Source organism: Danio rerio, chromosome 15 (assembly GCF_052040795.2).
Source record: "Danio rerio strain M-AB ecotype USA chromosome 15, GRCz13ab, whole genome shotgun sequence".
NCBI classification, from domain to species: Eukaryota; Metazoa; Chordata; class Actinopteri; order Cypriniformes; family Danionidae; genus Danio; species Danio rerio.
In genome coordinates this window covers 49,486,157-49,507,596 of record NC_141035.1, presented here as the reverse complement: position 1 = coordinate 49,507,596, position 21,440 = coordinate 49,486,157, and the positions used below count along the sequence as shown (strand labels likewise).

Below are 21,440 nucleotides of genomic sequence, written 5' to 3'. Positions count from 1 at the left end.
GGTGAGTGTATATTGCAATATATATCAATGAACAATAAAACATCACAATGTCTAATGTAAATGTTTACATTAATTCACTCTCTGAAGAGCAAAAATCCACTTCCTTTGCTGCTTTTGCATTTAAATAAATTTCGATTGACTTCTGGGTCAATTCAGTTTGAGTATTATTCAATGTGTTCCCTGCCTTATTGTCTTTTATCTGAATGTAAAGGGTTTCTATTCTCCCTCTAGATAAATCCGGCTCTACATTAGCCTACACTATTGTGCCCTTTTCTTTTTCAGGAGGCTTTTAATGTCATGAAATGGATCTCGGGACAGTTTTAATCAGGCTTTCTGACTGTGTCTTATTCCTCCTCAGCCAATCCGCCTGCAGTTCCCAGCGGCCGTGAACAAAGATGGCAGATTTCAATTTTCTGCTTGGTTATGCTAGATAAAATTAGCCCGGTGTTGTGCGCTGGAGAAAGGCAGAGGTCCGGGAACGGTGTGTGTTTTATTGACGCAGTGCTGTAGAGATGAAGCCCTCTGTGTATGTGTGTGTGTGTGAGGGCCTGCTAACATCATTATGTCTGAATGGCTGATGGATTATACCGTGTTCTTCACAGAGGACATTCACAGCTGAATTTCTCTCATACTTGAGCATGTCGGTACATTCGTTTGCATTCTGAAGAGCAGAAAATCCACTTCCTGTGCTGCGTTTGCACTCAAATCAATTATGAATGTACACAGTAAAAATACCTGTTAATGAACAGTTTCTGTGTGTTTTGTGTTCTCAGTTTAATTAACGTTGTAAATTGCATTATGGGATGTTGATCTCTGCTTCAGCATATATATATATATATATATATTCACCATATGTATATTCAATATCACAAAATACAGAGAATTGCAACACAGGCTCATTGTGAAAACGAATCCCTGTGTACACTTCTAGAGAGCATGAAATATGTAGACAAAGGTGTGTATGGCAGCATTTTGTATTTAAAACAAACACAACAGGACAGTATAAAGCCACCGCTGGCTTCTGTTCCTTTTCTTGCTACCACATGCCTGCTTACCTCCTTGTAGATGACTTTCCTCTGTTACCAGTTTGCCCAGTGGCTCGCCACATATGTTGGCAGACTTGGGAGGTAGAGCGGAGTTGACCACGACAACGGGGTTTGAGTCTGGTAAAGAACGGGTCCAGAAAGCAGGTAAAACAAAAACAAAAGGCAAAACAATTAATAAGCAAGTAAATAACAGGGTGAGAATACGGTAAAATCTGAAAACGTGGTAAAAAAGCAGGTGAGGGCTTTGCTTTTTCTGAATTGTTTTTGAAAAAAAACACTGTTGTTTGGGTTTAGAAAACGGGGGTGATCGGGTCAATCTGTGCTTTAAAAAACACTATCGGCTGGGTTTAGGGTAGGGGTGATCTTCAGAAATTATTCTAATTGTGCTGAGTCATCTGTTTTATTATTATTTTTGTTTATTGTTTGTTGCTTTATATTTGAAGTACGCCACGTTCTACATGACTGAAATGTTTCTCATACTTGTTCACATGATCCAGTCAGAGTGAGTTCCAAGTAAATAACTCACTGAATCAAATGATCCAGTCAGAGTGAGTTCCAAGTAAATGACTCACTGAATCAAATAATCCAGTCAGAGTGAGTTCCAAGTAAATGACTCACTGAATCAAATGATCCAGTCAGAGTGAGTATAAGGTTAATGACTCACTGAATCAAATGATCCAGTCAGAGTGAGTATAAGGTTAATGACTCACTGAATCAAATGATCCAGTCAGAGTGAGTATAGGGTACATGACACACTAAATCAAGTAAACAAGTCAGAGTTAGAATCGAATTAACAAATCACTGAATCAAATGATCCAGTCAGAACGAGGTTACAAGTTAACGACTTTCTGATTCAATTGATCCAGTCAGGGTGAATATAAGGTTAATGACTCACTGAATCAAATGATCCAGTCAGAGCGAGGCTACAATTCTGAGGAGCAGAAATCCACTTACTGTGCTCATTTTGACTCAATGAATCAAATGATCTAGTAAGAGCAAGTATCACATTAACAACTCACTGAACCAATTGAACCATTTAGAGCAAGTATTAAGTTAATGACACACTGAATCAAATGAACAAGACTCTCTGATTCAAATGATCTAGTCAGAGTAAGTATAAGGTTAAAGAATTACTAAATTAAATGAACCAGTCATACTTAGCATTAAGTTAACAAATCACTGAATCAAATGATACAGTCAGAACGAGGCTACAAGTTAACAACTCTCTGATTCAACTGATCCAGTCAGAGTGAATATAAGGTTAATGACTCGCTGATTCAACTGATCCATTCAGCGTGAATATAAGGGTAATGACTTGTTGAATCAAATGATTCAGTCAGAGTGAATATAAGGTTAATGACTCGCTGAATCAAATGATCCAGTCAGAGTGAATATAAGGTTAATGACTCACTAAATCAAGTGAACAAGTCAGAGTTAGAATCGAGTTAACGAATCACTGAATCAAATGATCCAGTCAGAGCAAGGCTACAAGTTAACAACTCACTGAATCAAATTAACCAGTCAGAGTATCACGTTAATGACTCACTGAATCAAATGAAGCAGTGAGAATGAGTACCAAGCTAATGACCCACTGAATCAAATGAACCAGTCTTTGTAATTGTGCTGATTTATTACTGAGTAATCTGTTTTATTATTATTTTTTTATTATTTGTTGCTTTATATTTGAAGTACGCCACATTCTACACGACTAAAATGTTTCTCATACTTGTTCACATATTCTGAAGAGCACAAATCCACTTCCTGTCCTCATTTTGACTCACTGAAGCAAATGATCCAGTCTGAGTGAGTTTAAGGTTAATGACTCAGTGAATCAAATGATCCAGTAAGATTATTCTACTAACAACTCACTGAATCAAAATAACTAGTCAGAGTATCACGTTAATGACTCACGGAATCAAATGAAGCAGTCAGAGTGAGTATAAGGTTAATGACTCACTGAATTACATGATCCAGTAAGAGTATCATATTAACAACTCACTGACTCAAATGAACCAATGAGAATAAGTATCAAGTTAATGACTCACTGAATCAAATGAAGCAGTCAGAGTGAATATAGGGTTTATGACTCTCTGAATCACATGATCCAGTAAGAGTATCATATTAACAACTCACTGACTCAAATGAACCAATGTGAATAAGTATCAAGTTAATGACTCACTGAATCAAATGAAGCAGTCAGGGTGAGTATAAGGTTAATGACTCACTGAATCACATGATCCAGTAAGAGTATCATATTAACAACTCACTGACTCAAATGAACCAATGAGAATAAGTATCAAGTTTATGACTCACTGAATCAAATGAAGCAGTCAGAGTAAGTATAAGGTTAATGACTCACTGAATCACATGATCCAGTAAGAGTAACATATTTACAACTCACTGACTCAAATAAACCAATGAGAATAAGTATCACGTTAATGACTCACGGAATCAAATGAAGCAGTCAGGGTGAGTATAAGGTTAATGACTCACTGAATCACATGATCCAGTAAGAGTATCATATTAACAACTCACTGACCAAATGAACCAATGAGAATAAGTATCAAGTTAATGACTCACTGAATCAAATGAAGCAGTCAAAGTAAGTGTAAGGTTATTGACTCACTGAATCACATGATCCAGTAAGAGTGTCATATTAACAACTCACTGACTCAAATGAACCAATGAGAATAAGTATCAAGTTAATGACTCACTGAATCAAATGAAGCAGTCAAAGTAAGTGTAAGGTTATTGACTCACTGAATCACATGATCCAGTAAGAGTATCATATTAACAACTCACTGACTCAAATGAACCAATGAGAATAAGTATCAAGTTAATGACTCACTGAATCAAATGAAGCAGTCAAAGTAAGTGTAAGGTTAATGACTCACTGTATCACATGATCCAGTAAGAGTATCATATTAACAACTCACTGACTCAAATGAACCAATGAGAATAAGTATCAAGTTAATGACTCACTGAATCAAATGAAGCAGTCAGAGTGAGTATAGGGTTTATGACTCACTGAATCACATGATCCAGTAAGAGTATCATATTAACAACTCACTGACTCAAATGAACCAATAAGAATAAGTATCAAGTTAATGACTCACTGAATCAAATGAACCAGTCTTTGCAATTGTGCTGATTTATTACTGAGTCATCAGTTTTATTATTATTATTGTTTATTGTTTGTTGATTTATATTTGAACTACGCCACGTTCTACACCACTGAAATGTTTCTCATACTTGTTCACATATTCTGAAGAGCACAAATCCACTTCCTTTGCTCCTTTTGTATTCTAATCAATTTTGAATGTAGTTTCTGGGTCAAGAGCATATTCCGACACTACAATCGGGTCTGTTCCCTAGCAACACCGTGTCGGTTGCCGAGCGCAGGGCTGGAGAGTGTTTACCGTTGACAGCACTGGAAGCCCAATGTTGGTCTTCCCATGAGGCTTTGCCTGAAAGTGGGGCAGTCCCTCCCATCAGGCACTGCATCAAGCCAAATCCCTGCAGCTCCGAGTGGACCGGCATCCGGCAGCTCGGACAGGCTAAACCTTTTATCTCTCACTCACCGAGAAAACCAGAAACACTGAAAACACTGTCAGCCGATGGCTCGCGGACCACTTCCACACTTCTTTCAGTGTTTAGGGAGATCTGAAACTGCTCTTGGAGCAGTCTGCATGATGTGACTTTTATAATGCCTGAAGGAAAGACCATGCAGGAGTTTATAACACACCAGTGGTGGTTTATCAGAGGATACAGAGCAAATAATCATGTGCTAGCTTAGTTTAGACACTTTTACCTCAAAATATTTAGTCAGAATGAGTCTCAAGTTAATGACTCACTGAATCAAATGATCTATTCATATAGAGTTTTAAGTTAAGAACTCACTGAATCAAATGAATAAGTCAGTGTGAGTTCCAAGTTTATGACTCACTGAATTGAATGAACCAGTCACTGTGAGTCTCAACGACTCACTGAATCAAGTGAACAAGACATAGTAAGTTTCAAATAAATGACTCAATGAATCAAATGAACTAATCAGAGTAAATTCCAAGTTAATGATACACTGATTCAAATGATCCAATCAGAGTGAGTTCTAATTTAAAGACTCAATGAATCAAAATAATCAGTCATAGTGAGCTTCAAAATAATGACTCAGTGAATCAAATGAACCAGTGAGACTGAGCTCCAAGTGACCAACTCACCGATTCAAATGATCAGAATATGTATCAATTTAACAATTCACTGAATCAACTGAACCAGTTAGAGTGAGTTCCAAGTTAGCGATTCAGTGATTCAAATGATCCAGTCAGAGAATCTGGTTATGACTCAATGAATCAAATTAATTAGCCAGAGTATCAAGTTAATGACTCACTGAATTAAAATAATCAGTAAGAGTGGGTTCCTCGTTAACAATTTACTGAATCAAATTAACCAGTCGGAGTTTGTTACAGTTGATTGATTCACTGAATCAAATTAACTAATCAAGGTGAGTTACAAGGTAACAACTCGCTGATTTAAATGAACCATTCAGAGTGAGTTCCAACTTAATGACTCAATGAATCAAAATTAATCAGAGAGAATATTAAGTTAATGACTCACTGATTCAAATGAACAAGTCAGAGTTTCAAGTTAACAACTTATTGAATCAAATAAACTAGTCAGAGTGAGAATCAGGTTATTGACTCACTGAATCAAATGATCCAGTGAAAGTATTAAGTTAACAACTCGCTGAATCAAATGAGTCAGTTAGAGTGAGTTCCAAGTTAACTCAACTCGCTGATTTAAAAGATCCAATCAGGGTGAATTCCAAGTTAATGACTCACTGAATCAAATTAACAAGTCAGAGTGACTATGAAGTTAATGATTCACTAAATCAAAATAATCAGTCAGAGTGAGTCCCAAGTTAAGGGTTCAGTTAATCAAATGAATCAGTCGGCGTGAGTTTCAAGTTTCAAGAATAATGAAGTTAGAGTGAGTTTCAAGGTAGAAACTCACTGTTTTAAATGAACCAGTCTGAGTGAGTTCCAGGTTAAAGACTCACTAGTGTCAAGTGAATCAGTCGGAGTGAGTTTCAAGTTCAACAACTCAATCAAATGATCCAGTAAGAGTACGAATCAAGTTAATGACTCAAAGAATCAAATAGACCAGTCAGGGTCAGTTCTGGGATAATGACTCACTGAATCAAATGATCCAGTCAGAGCGAGGTTACATATTAAGCAAAGAAAAATATCTAATATAAAAATAAAACGGATTACTATTGTTCTTAACGATACACAAGTTAAAGTAAAATAATATAATCAAATAGTGTGTGGGGGGGTAATTATTAAACAAACAAACAAACAAACAAATAAATAAATAAATAAATAAATAAATAAATAAAAACGTTGTATATCTCACACTAAAATTACACTGACCCAGAATAAAATTTAAAAAAAAGTGTTAAAATTTCAGAAAATAACCATTGAACAGCATCGCTGTGGATCAATGGTAGGAGTTTCTCATGTAATGAAAAGGCAGTGAAGGACAAAGATGGAGCACTTCATCAGCTCTCTTTAAGGTCTTTTCTTACAGGTTAAAAATTGATAAGGTAGAAAAGCTGCTCCATTAGAGTTGCCTAAAGAAAATCAATTTGACAGAAGGACTGAAAGGTGGCGCGTATCCTTCAACAGGCAGGTGGGATTAACCTGACTTTATAAACCACATGATGAAGAGGAAGCTGAAATAAATCACAGCGCAGCAGATCACACATCACCGGCCTCGCTATATTTCATTTGCAGAGGGAAAGTGAAAAGACACAGCCAAGAAAATACAATAAAATAATATCTATATGAAGCAGCAGAGGGGCGAAGCAGTGGCGCAGTAGGTATTGCTGTCGCCTCACAGCAAGAAGGTCGCTGGGTCGCTGGTTCAAGCCTCGGCTCAGTTGGCGTTTCTGTGTGGAGTTTGCATGTTCTCCCTGCATTCGCGTGGGTTTCCTCCAGGTGCTCTGGTTTCCCCCACAGTCCAAAGACATGCGGTACAGGTGAATTGGGTAGGCTAAATTGTCCTTAGTGTATGAGTGTGTGTGTGGATGTTTCCCAGAGATTGTGGCTGGAAGGGCATCCGCTGCGTAAAAACTTGCTGGATAAGTTGGCAGTTCATTCCGCTGTGGCGACTACGGATTAATTAAGCCGACAACAAAATGAATGAATGAAGCAGCAGAATTCAGCTAGGTTTATATTTTGGGGCAGAATCTGTCAGTGTTGACGAATGTTCTGCTATAATCTCATTTTCAGATCCAAAATCAATCGTCTACTGAACGCCCACTTAGTCTTGAGATCGCATGAGTGTTAGATGAAAATTCATTCATTCATTCACTCTCCCTCGACTTAGTCGCTTATATATCAGAGGTCGCCACATGCAGCAAAATGAACCATCAACTATTCCAGCATATGTTTTAAACAGTGGATGCCCATCCAGCTGCAACCCAGTACTGGGAAACACCCATGCACACTCAAATTTGCACACACACTCATACACTACGGCCAATTCAGTTCATCAATTCATTTATAGCGCATGTGTTTGGACTGTGGGGGAAACTGGAGCACCCGGAGGAAACCCACGCCAACAAAGTGAGAACATGCAAACTACACACAGAAATGCCAACTGACCCAGTTGGGGCCACAGTGCTAACCACTGAGCCACCGTGACGCACCTTGAAATAAAATTAGTAAATTAAAATAAATAAAGTAAATGAAACAGTCACAGAAAACTGAAAAGAATGAAAAAGTAAATAAATAAACAAATACATAAACAAATACATAAACAAATACATAAATAAATAAATAAAATAAATAAATACATACATACATACATACATACATACATACATACATACATACATACATACATACATACATACATACATACATAAATAAATAAATAAATACATACAAAAATAAATAAATAAATAATTAAATAAATAAATAAATAAATACATACAAAAATAAATAAATAAATACATACATACATAAATGAATAAAACTGCAGCAAAGTACATATATATGTAAATAAATAAAACTAAGTGAAACAAATCACAGAAAAACTAAAGTTAGATAAATAAATAAATAAAAAAATCTAATAAACACTAAAACACTAAAAACAGTCAGTGGAAAACTGAAATAAAATGACTAAATAAAAGTAAATAACAAAATAAACTAAACAAAACTAACAGTAGTCACTGAAATAAAGACTAACTGAAATAAAATAATAATTAGCAAATATGTTACAAATATCACTAAACTAACAAAAGTCTTAATGAAATTTAATAAAGCTAAATTCACATGTACAGCAAACTTCATTTCGCTCATTTATTTTCCTTTAGCTTACTGCCTTCATTTATCAGGGGCCGCCACAGTGGAATGAACTGCCAAATAATCCAGCATACGTTTTACCAATTTAGTTACCAAATCAATTCCCCTACAGCGCATACGTTTGGGAAACCGGAGCACCCGGAGGAAACCCATGCCAACAAAGAGAGAACATGCAAACTGGAAACATAGAATTGCCAACTGAACCCGCCTGGACTGGAATCAGTAACCTTCCTGCTGTGAGGCCACAGTGCTAACCACTGAGCCACTGTGCCACCCCCTTTATGATTTCAAAGCTTGACATATGAAGCTTTAAAACCACAAAGTTAATGATATCATCTCATTTTGCTTTTGAACCAAACTTTGCACATATAATGTATGTGATGGAAATGCTAATTTAAACAGAAACACATTGCATACACAGTCAGCTCCATAAATATTTGGACATCGACACAATTCGAACATTTTAGGCTCTATACACCTACACAATAGATTTCAGACGAACGAGATGTGCTTTAACTGCAGACTGACAGCTTTAATTTGAGGGTATTTACATCCAAATCTGTTGAACGCTGTAGGATTTACAAAAGTTTGCATATGTGCCTCCCACTTGTTAAGGGACCAAAAGTATTAACTTGTAGCAGAAGATGTTAAAAAAATGTTAGAATTGTGTCGATTGTAACGGGGAGACTGACACGGAGGGATCCATTTAGCAGTATTTATTAGACACAGTCAAACGCAAACATCCAACACAAGTGCGAACACACATCAACAGTAATCAATAAAGGTCGTGGGGCTGGCGGCTGACAGACACAGAGTGATTTACCAGGCATAGATCAGTGGCAGGCGGCGTGGTTCAGAATCCTTAAGACAGGCGTGGGTCGAGGGCAGGCAGCGTGGTTTAGAGTCCGTGTATCAAGCAAGGGTCGTGGGCAGACAGAAGGCAACTCAGAGTCAGAAACAGTCCGGGGTAATGCACAGGAGATCAGGCAGGAAAGAACGCTCAGTAATGCTGGCCGGGGCTGAACAAGACTTCGCACTGAACTGTGGTTTGAGTGTGGCTTATATAGGTGGCGTGGGTATTTACCGTGATTCAGTTCAGGTGTGGGCACAATCAGTCTATATGGATGATGTAATGCTTGAAGTCAGGTGCAAGTGTGCCACAAGCCTGCGTTTGAGTGAAGGTCTCGGCCGTTAGATCGCCCCCTGGGGGCTGGCTGGAGTACAAGTCATAAAGCCCGCCTCCTCCGTGTTAATGAAGGAGACTTCAGCCCAAATAAAAAAATTATTACACTTGCAATAAACTGTCCTGAAAGATGGTTCTGGTGGATTAAGGCACTGGTTATTGTGCTGAAATAGGTGCAGATCTCCATTTTTGTAAACAGTTTGTTTTTAGCAGTAATTTAATGCTGGGCGTGTCATCGTGATTGACAGTTGTGATTGACAGTTTCTCAAAGCAGCGCGTCTGAGCTTCAGCAGGAGACTGAAGTGTTATTATTCGATTTCTGTGTTATTTTACCATGACAACATGAGTTCAGCAGTAAACTATAGTTTCTGACATACATAATCCTGGTGGAACACTGTTTATTCGCTAAGGTCAGGGCTTTTTTCGTGCTTTATTAGTTTGCTGATACACGCCTAGCCACCCAGATAGCAAAATATACTCGGGCCAGTTCTAGATTCTCGCCTGCCGGAGACTTACCCCTCAGAGCTCAGACTGACTACCTCTGCTGGACCCACTCCAGATGCCTGGACTCACTGCCCGATTCCAGCCCGAGTCAATCGAGCCAGATGAGATGCGGCGGCCGAGCGAGCCGGCGCTGCCGCTTGCGAGCCGGAATCAGCCCGCGACGCCGCGAGTATGTTATGCGCTGCAGCCCGGAGCTGGTGTGATTGCATAGCCTATATAAAACCCTCATATTTGTTAACATTATTACATCCATTTGTGTTGATATGACAGCAAACGCATGCTGAGAAGTTCGGGGGGCGTGGTTGATTTTACATAAAGCGTTTGGTTGGAAGCTCGACTCCGCTCATTTTCGCGGCTCCTCCTCTGACTCCATCAGACAGTCCTTCTGCGCATGTCAAGGCTCCAATTTCAGCAGTCTTTTGCGACAGTTTGTGCCCGTCAAGCAGGCGTTTTGCCCTCAAGGCGTTCAATGGGAAAAGGGGCTGTCGAATCGTCCATATTTTTTACAGTCATTGGTCAGGTGATGGCGGCCTCTGCTGGCCAGCGAGGGGAATGACTGGGACCGAGTTGGTGACATCGATGGCCAAATATGTAAGGATCTAATTGTACTATTGCTACTATACTACTATAGTATACTTTACTATACTATTTTACATTTCCAAAATCTATTTTTTTTTCTGATCAAACAGGATCTACAAACACTATCATCATCACGGTGGTTTATGATCAGCAGTGGTGTGACCTACAAACTGACCTCTCTGAGGATAGGCTGTAACATTCTGATGCTTCATCCCCCGCTGTATAAAAGGCTCCATCTCTGTTTATCTCTTTATTTTCTCTGCTCTTGAATGCACACAGTGCTGCTAAGAGCTTTCCGGAGGCTGGAGAAAGCCTGAACTTTCTTGGACGTACAATTTCCATCTCTTAGAGAGCTAAAACAGGTCTGGAGTGATCTGTCTGAAAGCATTCACATACAGCTGATGCTTACTGAGGGCAAAGAGAGAGAGAGTGTGTGTGTGTGTGTGTGTGTGTGTGTGTGTGTGTGTGTGTGTGTGTGTGTGTGTGTGTGTGTGTGTGTGTGTGTGTGTGTCTCAGTTTGAGTGACACTCTCATGGTTGGTTGTAACAGCAGTTGTACTAAATATTTATGCAGGTTAAAACTGCATGTTCAGGTTATATTTCACTTTAAAATATTGAAAGATATGGACATATTCATTTTTTGTCAAGAGCAACTTATTTAATTCTGTACATTTTCTGGTGAAGCATTATTTTAAAGGTATAACATTTTGCGTTAAGAAATATACTGACTTCACTCTAAAATGCATTGAGATTAATTTAAAATTATTTATATATATTTTTTTGCATTGACACACAGTTATTTGACTCTAAAATCTAAATATACTAAATATTATGTATAATATAACTATATATTATATACTGCAACAAGAAACAAATCGGCATCATTATATAATAGACACAGACACATGCACGTTGGAACATGTGCACGCTCTCACACACACACATATGCACTCACTCACATTTTTAAGAATGAATGAATTAATAAATGCATGAATGGATGAATGAATACAATAATTAATGAATATATGAATGAGTGAGTGAGTGAGTGAGTGAGTGAGTGAGTGAGTGAGTGAGTGAGTGAGTGAGTGAGTGAGTGAGGAAATGAAGACAAACAAATAAAAAAAATGAAAAAACATAAATAAAAAAATAAATAACAAATTAAAAGTAATATACATACATATATATATATATATATATATACATTTTTTAGCTTAAAATGCTGACAATGCAATGCCATATATATTGTGATATACAGTAAAATAAAAATGCGTAATTGTTTAAGTGTAAGTGTAATAAATAAATATATAAATAAATAAATAAATACATAAAAAGTCTAATTAATTACGTTTACACATTTAAATTAAATAAAATAATAAAATAAAAAATAAAATTGTATATATATATATATATATATATATATATATATATATATATATATATATATATATATATATATATATATATATATATATAAGTTATATAATATATTGTATATATAATATATATAAGTTGTTAGTGTAGATTGGTAGGATGTCATTAATATTTAAGATTTATATTTTATATCTTTTGTTTACTTGATTAGATCAGAGGGGATTATTTTGCAATATCAGTACGACTGTTTTGGATTTGATTGTTTTTTTTTCTTAACCTCCACCTACTGTATAGCCAGTCTTTCAAAATTTGGTCGTTTATTGTTTATAAAATTGTAAATATTGTAAAGAACTCACTCACTGTTCCACCATCGCCACTTGTAAATAAATCACTATTATTTATATTAGTTTATTTATTTGTATTTATCAGTATAGTTAGTGAGTTTGTGTTTTAACTAAATCCTCAGTCCAAGTGTGCAACACCGCTCCTCTGGACTACCCAGGGGTTGTAACAAAGATAAAATCAAATGTTAACATTGAGATATTTCGTTTTTCCGCTGTTTTTTTTCCCTACTTTTGATTTAGTTTTTCTGTGTATTGTGATATTCATTCAGTCATTTTCTCTTCAGCTTAGTCCCTTTATTAATCCGGGGTCGCCACATCAGAATGAACCGCTAACTTATCCAGCAAGTTTTTACACAGCGGATGCCCTTCCAGCCGCAACCCATATCTGGGAAACATCCACACTCACATTCACACACACACTCATACACTACGGACAATTTAGCCTACCAAATTCACCTGTTCCACAAGGAGAAAACCAGAGCAACCGGAGGAAACCCACACGATTGCAGGGAGAACATGCAAACTCCACACAGAAACGCAACTGAGCCGAGGTTCGAACCAGCGACCCAGCGACCTTCTTGAGGCAACAGCACTACCGGTCCCACTTTATATTAAGTGTCCTTAACTACTATGTACTTACATCAAAAAATAAATACAATGTACTCACTGTGTTTATAATGTATTTGAGAACACTTGTGGTGCCTTTGAGTTGGGATAGAGGTTGGGTTATGGACAGGTTTGGTGGTATGGGTAGGTTTAAGGGTGGGTTAAGGTGTAAGGGATGGTCAACATTGCATTTACAAATGTAATTACAAAAGTTAATTACAGATGTATATACATACATGTATTTAACTAAGCATAAGTACACAGTAAATACATGTATTTACACAATAAGTACATTGTAACAAACCATTAAATCCTGTGTAAGTACATATTAGTTAAGGCCACTTAATATAAAGTGGGACCGCACTACCTACTGTGCCACTGCCTCGCCGTATTGTGATATAAAGGAGTTAAAACTAACACTTGCTAAGGGTTTTATTCAATTCAAGTTTATTTGTATAGTGCTTTTCACAATAAATAATGTTTCAAAGCAAACGATTAATAATAATATTAATCCCTCTCCAATAAATTACAAATTAAAGTAAAATTAAATTAAATAAACAAAAAGTGTAAATTAAATTATGAAATAAAAATTAAATACATTAAATGTGAATTATAAAGTAAATAAATTATGAAATAAAATGCTGCCATACTTTGCTGCTTAGTTTTTGATTTTCTGTACATTACGATTACAGGAGTTAAAATAAATCTTGCGAAGATATTTAATAATAATCCCGCTGCCCGCACCCTCAAAAAAAAAAAAAATATATATATATATATATTTTTTTTTTAAATAAATGATGGTAATTACATTTAATTAAATCAACATTAAAATTTAAATCAAATAAATCAAAATACAAAATTTATAAAACTAAAATAAAATCTGTGCGCACAAATGATCCTTCAGCATGTTTCTGCACTGTCCATACAGAGCTCACAGTATTAATGTTAAACGAGGTTAAACATATAATTAATATTGAGATTTACTAGTAAGAAACGCTGCAATAATCATTATATACAACTATATAAATCATTTTCTCAATAATAATTAGAGCATAGAAACTGCACTAATTACTGTGTAATTACTCAACAAAAATCAATTCATACGCAAAACTAATTATCAACATGAACACATCACATCACATCACAGAGAAGACAATTAACAAAACACCTCAATCCAGCTCGTCAAGGTGTGAAACTATTAAATATGCATCAATAACCCAGCAGAAATAAAGCAGATCATGACTTTAGGCTATTCAAGCTGCAACCCAGTACTGGAAAACACCCCCCCCCCCCCCCACACACACACTTATACTATGGCCAATTTAGTTAATCAATTCCCCTATAGCGCATGTGTTTGGACTGTGGATGAAACCAGAGCACCCAGAGGAAATCCACGTTAACAAGGAGAGAACATGCAAACTCCACAAAGAACTCGAACCCGAACCAGTGGCCTTCTTGCTGTGAGGCCACAGTGCTAATCAGAGTCAAGCTGCTATATAACAGCTGGATGTTTTTGGTTATCATTTCAGTGGGGCTTCAGCTTTCAGTGGATTTTATACTGCGGTAAAACTACAGTAACTCAACTGTGACACAGCAAATGATCTACAGAGTCGCAGTGTGAACAAGACAAACACCTCTGGCTCTCGGCCTGTCCTTCACACACTCACAGGGCACCATGAAGAAGCATTTATATATATATATATATATATATATATATATATATATATATATATATATACAGTTGAAGTCAGAATTATTAGCCCCCCCTGAATTATTATTTTTCCCCAATTTCTGTTTAATGGAAGGAAGATTGTTTCAGCACATTTCTGAGCATAATAGTTTTAATAACTCATTTCTAAAAACTGATTTATTTTATCTTTGTCATTTGTCTTTGTCTTTGTACATGATGACTGGGTATTCCTCATTAAAAGCTAGGTCAATCAGGTTAATAATAATTAGGGAAGTCACAATGATGGTTTGTTATATATAGATATTTAAATATTTATTTTTTTCTTAAGGGGGCTAATAATAGTAAACCTAAACATTAAAAATTAAATTAATAATAAATATTAACCCTAAAATTAATTATAAAAAACATGTTTACTCCAGCCAAAATATTAAAAAAAAGATCAGACATTATCCAGATGAAAAAAGATGATAGAAAATACTGTGAACATTTTCTCAGCCTTATCAAACAGCACTAAAAAATTACTAAATAAATAAATAAATAAACTAATAAATAAACAAACAAATAAAATAAACAAACAAATAAACAAATAAATAAATAAATAAATAAATAAATAAATTTGATAGGAGTATATTTTTTCTGCATGCATCCCAAAAGCCGGGTGGGAGATCTGAGCGCTCCACATATCCAGTATTAATAGCAGAGCTCGGAGACTTCACTCACAGCTGATTCCGCGCACGTTGCTAAGCTAATGACGCAACACGCTAACGAGCATCCAAACACGCTGCTCAAATATAGAGCGACATCATCTATATTTAATGAGCTGATCAACATTCTGCTTACATCCCTGACGATCTGCGGAGGACAGAACACACAGACACACACTCAGATATCACACACCAGAACAACAGAGAAACCAGCAAAAACGGCAATCAAATCAACAAGGAGGAGGTGTGTGTGTGTGTTTATTTTTGTCTGTGTGTTTGTTTGTTTCATGTGTGTTTCATGTGTTTGTTTGTGTGTGCTTGTTTGTATGTGTGTTTCTGTGTGTGTTTGTGTTTGTTTGTGTTTGTTTGTGTGCTTCTTTCTGTGTTTGTGTTTTTATTTCTGTGTGTGCTCTTTTGGATGTTTATGTGTGTGTGTTTGTGTGTTTCTCTTTGCGTTTGTTTGTTTGTGTGGGTTTGTTTCAATGTGTGTGTGTGTGTGCGCCTGTGTTTATTTTTGTTTCTGTGTGTTTGTGTTTTTGTGTGTCTTTGTTTGGTATTTGTGTGTGTGTGTGTGTGTGTGTTAGTTCGTGTGTTTATTTTTATTTGTGTCTGTTTGTGTTTTTGTGTGTCTTTGTTTGGTATTTGTGTGTGTGTGTGTGTGTGTGTGTGTGTGTTTGTTCGTGTGTTTATTTTTATTTGTGTGTGTTTGTGTTTTTGTGTGTCTTTGTTTGGTTATTTGTATTTGTGTGTGTTTATGTGTGTGTTTGTGTTGTTTCTCTTTGTTCGATTCTTTCTGTGTTTGCGTTTTAATTTCTGTGTGTGCTCATCTGTGTGTTTATGTGTGCGCAGGTGTGTGTTTATGTGTGCACAGGTGTGTGTTTCTTTGCGTTTGTTTGCTTGTGAGAATTTTTTTCAATGTGTGTGTGTGTGTGTTTCTTTTTGACTGTTTCTTTGTGTAAGTTGCGTGTTTGTGTGTGTTTCTGTGTATGTTTGTTTGTTTTTGTGTGTTTGTGGGTATGTTTGTTTGTGTGTGTTTGTTTGTGTGTGTGTGTGTTTGTTTGTCTTTGTTTGGTTATTTGTATTTGAGTGTGTGTGTGTGTGTGTGTGTGTGTTTGTTTGTCTTTGTTTGGTTATTTGTATTTGAGTGTGTGTGTGTGTGTGTGTGTGTGTGTGTGTGTGTGTGTGTGTGTGTTTGTTTGGTTATTTGTATTTGAGTGTGTGTTTGTTTGTCTTTGGTTATGTGTATTTGAGTGTGTGTGTGTGTGTGTGTGTGTGTGTTTGTTTGTCTTTGTTTGGTTATTTGTATTTGAGTGTGTGTGTGTGTGTGTGTGTGTGTGTGTGTGTGTGTGTGTGTGTTTGTTTGTCTTTGTTTGGTTATTTGTATTTGACTGTGTGTGGGTGTGTGTGTGAGTGTGTGTGTGTGTGTGTGTTTGTTTGTTTGTCTTTGTTTGGTTATTTGTATTTGACTGTGTGTGGGTGTGTGTGTGTTTTTGTTTGAGTATTTCTTTTGAGTGTGAGTCGCTTGTTTGTGTGCATTTGTGTGTATGTTTGTGTGTTTTTGTGTGTATGTCTTTGTGTGTATGTATGTTTGTTTGCTTGTGTGTGTGTGTGTGTGTTTGTGTGTGTGTGTGTGTGTGAGTGTGTGTGTGTGTAAATTCTACTGTACATTCACTGGTAAATTCTAAAAGGGGAGGAGCTGCTCTATGCCCCACCCCCTCTACATGTTTCAGCTGAGATTACATCAAACATCCAGTAATAACTGCACATGTCAAAGCTCTTCATGAGGCATATCTGAGATTAAAACTGAACGGAATAGTTTCTATAACACTATCACACCGTAATGTGAAGATAATATGCTAATGAGCGTCCTCCCGCACTCACTGCAATAGGAGATCTGGTCCATATGGTTTATTCTGCACAGCTTGTCGTCACTGACAGGAACACAAAGGTGCTGTGTTTAAGGTTAGCATTAGCAAGCCCTCGGCTAAGTCTGTTTACTCTGATCTAAGAACACTTGATCCGTCTGGGAGGACTGCAGATCCATATTTAATGCTGCGCGTGGAAACGCTGGACTTTGAGCTCAGTCCTCTGAGAAGTGAATGATGATTACTGTCTCATATCTGCTAGCGTGATGCCTTTACTCCGGTATTAGCATGCTAGTGCGCGCCACACTCGACTGAGGAATGGATACACAAAATAATTAAGATCAGCAAATCTATAGAGGATGATGAGAGATCTCCATGATGCTGAATTAAATAAAACTCTTCAGCATCCAAACACACCGGCAGGGATTTAAAGATCCGCTACTCTTGTACACCTACAAGGCACATTTTAAAAACAAAGTCTGGGGTGTTTCGAGAGCTTAGAAGCTGTTTGATTTTAGAAAAGAAAATGTTAGGTTTAAATTAAACTAGTTTTATATGCTGTGATATATATATATATATATATATATATATATATATATATATATATATATATATATATATATATATATATATATATATATAATTAGGGGGAAATTAGCTTAAAGGGGCTAATAATTTTGTCCCAAAAATGATTTTTTTAAATTAAAAACTGCTTTTATTCTAGCCGAAATAAAACAAATAAGACTTTCTCCAGAAGAAAAAATATTATCAGACATACTGTGAAAATTTCTGTGCCCTGTTAAACATAATTAGGGAAATATAAAAAAATAAAAAAAATAAAAAGGGGGCTAATAATTCTAACTTCAACTGTATATAATATATATATATATATATATATATATATATATATATATATATATATATATATATATATATATATATATATATATATATATAAATGTATGTATACAACAGTTATGTCTGGTTCTTGAATCTGATTGGCTGATAGCCGTGCGATATTCTGCCAGTAACAGCACTCGTCCAGCCTCTTAACCCTTCATCCTAGTGTATTACTCCGCCCACATACAGCAACAAGCAGAGGACTCTCTACAGTTTGACAAATATTTCTGCTGTTGGACAACATCATGTACTTCTGAGGCTTTTTTAGTCGAGAATGCAGTTGTTTAGATTGCAGCCATGCAGTTTATAAATGAGGATAGTTTTTTAAATATTTATAATTTCATACCGTATCCACTACAGCAAAACCAAACTGGCTAATATCTACCCCAATATAGATGAAATATGCGATCGTTGCAACTCATGCAAGGTAGACCTGACCCATATGTTCTGGTCATGTGACAAACTGAGACGATTTTGGTCTTCAATATTTGACATTTTAAACATCCTTCAATTTAGGAGTTCAACCAAATTCAGAAATGGCTATTTTTGGAGTAGCAAATTAGGACATCCATGTAGCCAAAGAAATAGAAAACGCCTTTGCCTTTGTAACATTAATAGCTAGAAAAAGAATTCTTATGGAGTGGAAATCACCAATGCCACCTAAACTTTTACTTTGGCTTAGTGATGTAATGCTATTTTTGAAAACAGAAAAAATTTAATATTTTCTCAGAGGATCAACCAAAACATTTTTCAAAACATGGGACCCTCTAATATTTCATATTGAGACTAATGTACTCCTTCAACCATAAATTCCCACCCCCACCCCCACCCACTTTTTTATTTTATTTTTTATTTATTTAATTTTTTTTATTTATTTATTTTTTGTACATTTTTTTATTTTATTTTCATTTTTATTATTATAAATATTTTTTTATTTAATGCATTTCCTTTTCATAAAAGTTTTTATTATGTTAATTTGTCTCTTTTTCAAATTTATGTATGGTTCAAAAAAAAAGAAAAAACGAAAATACCTTTGTAATTGAATACCTTTAATGTAGTGTACCTTTTGTCAAAAACACAAAAAAAAAAAAATATATATATATATATATTTATAATTTCAGAGAGTTAGTGCATCGGTCATTAGCCTGTCTTTGAGCAAAGATGGTTGACGATGTTCATCCACAAGATGGCGACAGAGACCGCATTATAAGCCCTAAAAGAAAACCAGCGTAATATCTAACTACAGCTGGTCAAATCATTGTTTAAGAGGTTACTGATGGCTGTTCATGCCGTTCAGCCTTATAATCTTAAAATGTGAGCAAAATCAGCTGTTTTGACATCACTTTAGACATTACACTAGAGAATCACTCAAACACTAGCTCTAAAGTGACGTTGGTGCAGTAGCAATGGTTTCTGCTGTTCTGATGTCAGCTGCAGATGTGAATGAATGGTGGAAGAAAGTAGTTCCCCATTATAAAGTAGTTCTCCATAAATTTTTTAGACTGTGATTTTCTGTTTTTATATACACAATTATGCCATCAAACTGCTGTATAAACTCAGTATCACATGAGTAGCAGTGTGGTTGTATATCGTCACTGGTGGGACACTAATGCACGCGGCTAGCGGCCTCATGCCAATGCACACCTCCCACTAGTGCCGATATACAGCCACATTGCACTGTTACTTGCGTGACATTGCTATATATATATATATATATATATATATATATATATATATATATATATATATATATATATATATATATATATATATATATATATATAATAAAAAGTATTGTGGCCTATCCAAGTTTTAGGAATAGCAAATAATAAGTTGACTTCTAGAACAAGTTGACTTTTGATGATTTGGTGTCAGAAGTGTCTTATATGAAAGGTAAAGGCCTCTAGATTTTGCTTATTTGAGCACAATAAAATCTGATAATGTCTTGATTATTAATGATTTGATTAGGACAGTAAGGTCTGACTCTGCTTAGACTAAAGTGTCATCACTGAACAGAAATAATGTCCAGTATAGAATATAAAGTCCTGCTGCAGTGGAGACAGAATGAATATTGTGTCTGACTCCATCATGAGCTTGGAGGACTGCATCCATACATCTCTGCACTGACTCAAATCACTGATTAATAAAGTCATCTGGAATGGTGAAGAAAGCCTTCAGCAGGACTCCCAGAGTTCATCAAGACTCTTTGTGTTCATCTTCAACGCCTCCTCCTTCATCTTACCCCAGACATGCTCAATAATGTTCATATCTGGTGACTGGGCTGACCAATCCTGGAGCAGCTTGAGCTTCTCTGCTTTCAGGAGCTTTGATGTGGAGGCTGAAGTATGAGGAGCGCTATCCTGCTGGAGAATTGTCCCTCTCCTGTGGTTTGTAATGTAACGGGCAGCACAAATGTCTTGATACCTCAGGCTGTTGATGTTGATCATCCACTCTGCAGATCTCTCGCACGCCCCCATACTGAATGAACAACAAACCATGATGTCTCTTTCACCAAACTTGACTGATTTCTGCGAGAATCTTGGTCCATGCTGGTTCCAGTAGGTCTTCTGCAGTATTGGTGATGATTGATGCAGATCAACAGATGATTCAGCAGAGAAATCCATCTTCTGACACTTTCACACACGATCAACTAGAAGTCAAGGTATTATGTGTTGCTCTTACAACTAAGATAATTTTTTTTCTGTGTGGAGTTTGCATGTTCTCCCCAAGCTGGCCTGGGTTTCCTCAGGGTGCTCCAGATTCCCCCAACAATACCAAACACTATAGGGGAATAGGATGAGGTAAATTGTCCGTAGTGTATGTGTGTGAATGAGTGTGTATGGGTTTTTCCAGTGATGGGTTGCAGTTTAAAGGGCATCCGCTGTGTAAAACATGTGCTGGATAAGTTGACGATTCATTCTGCTGTGGCGACCCCTGATTAATAAAGGGACTCAGCCGAAAAAGAAAATGAACGAATGAGTTATGCTCCAAATTTAATAAACAGATATTTTGACATGATGTTGAATTGAAATGAATCTCTTCATCATTCAAACGCACGAAAATAATGATGCTCTGTTCTCCAAAGGAAAATCAAATGCAATTAACTACACTGCAATTGAAATCTATGGTAAAGCATTACACGCACAAAATGAACAATTAAAGTGATGCTATCCCAAACTCTTAAACGCCTCTTTAAATTCCTTTGATACAGTCCAAGTGCTCTGAAAAGCTTTTATGGAGCGCTTTCTATTTCTGGGCATCAGCTCGGATTATTAGCTTAGA

The 21,440-nt window shown here is 36.2% G+C and overlaps 1 protein-coding gene across 1 annotated transcript in view; it reads right to left on the bottom strand.

Moving 5' to 3' along the window:
• Positions 1-21,440, bottom strand: part of lrfn1 (leucine rich repeat and fibronectin type III domain containing 1) — a gene marked incomplete at its 5' end in the record, with an annotated part of 339,663 nt that overhangs the window by 252,723 nt on the left and 65,500 nt on the right. Inside the window, 1 exon segment of the mRNA NM_200615.3 lies at positions 1,056-1,163.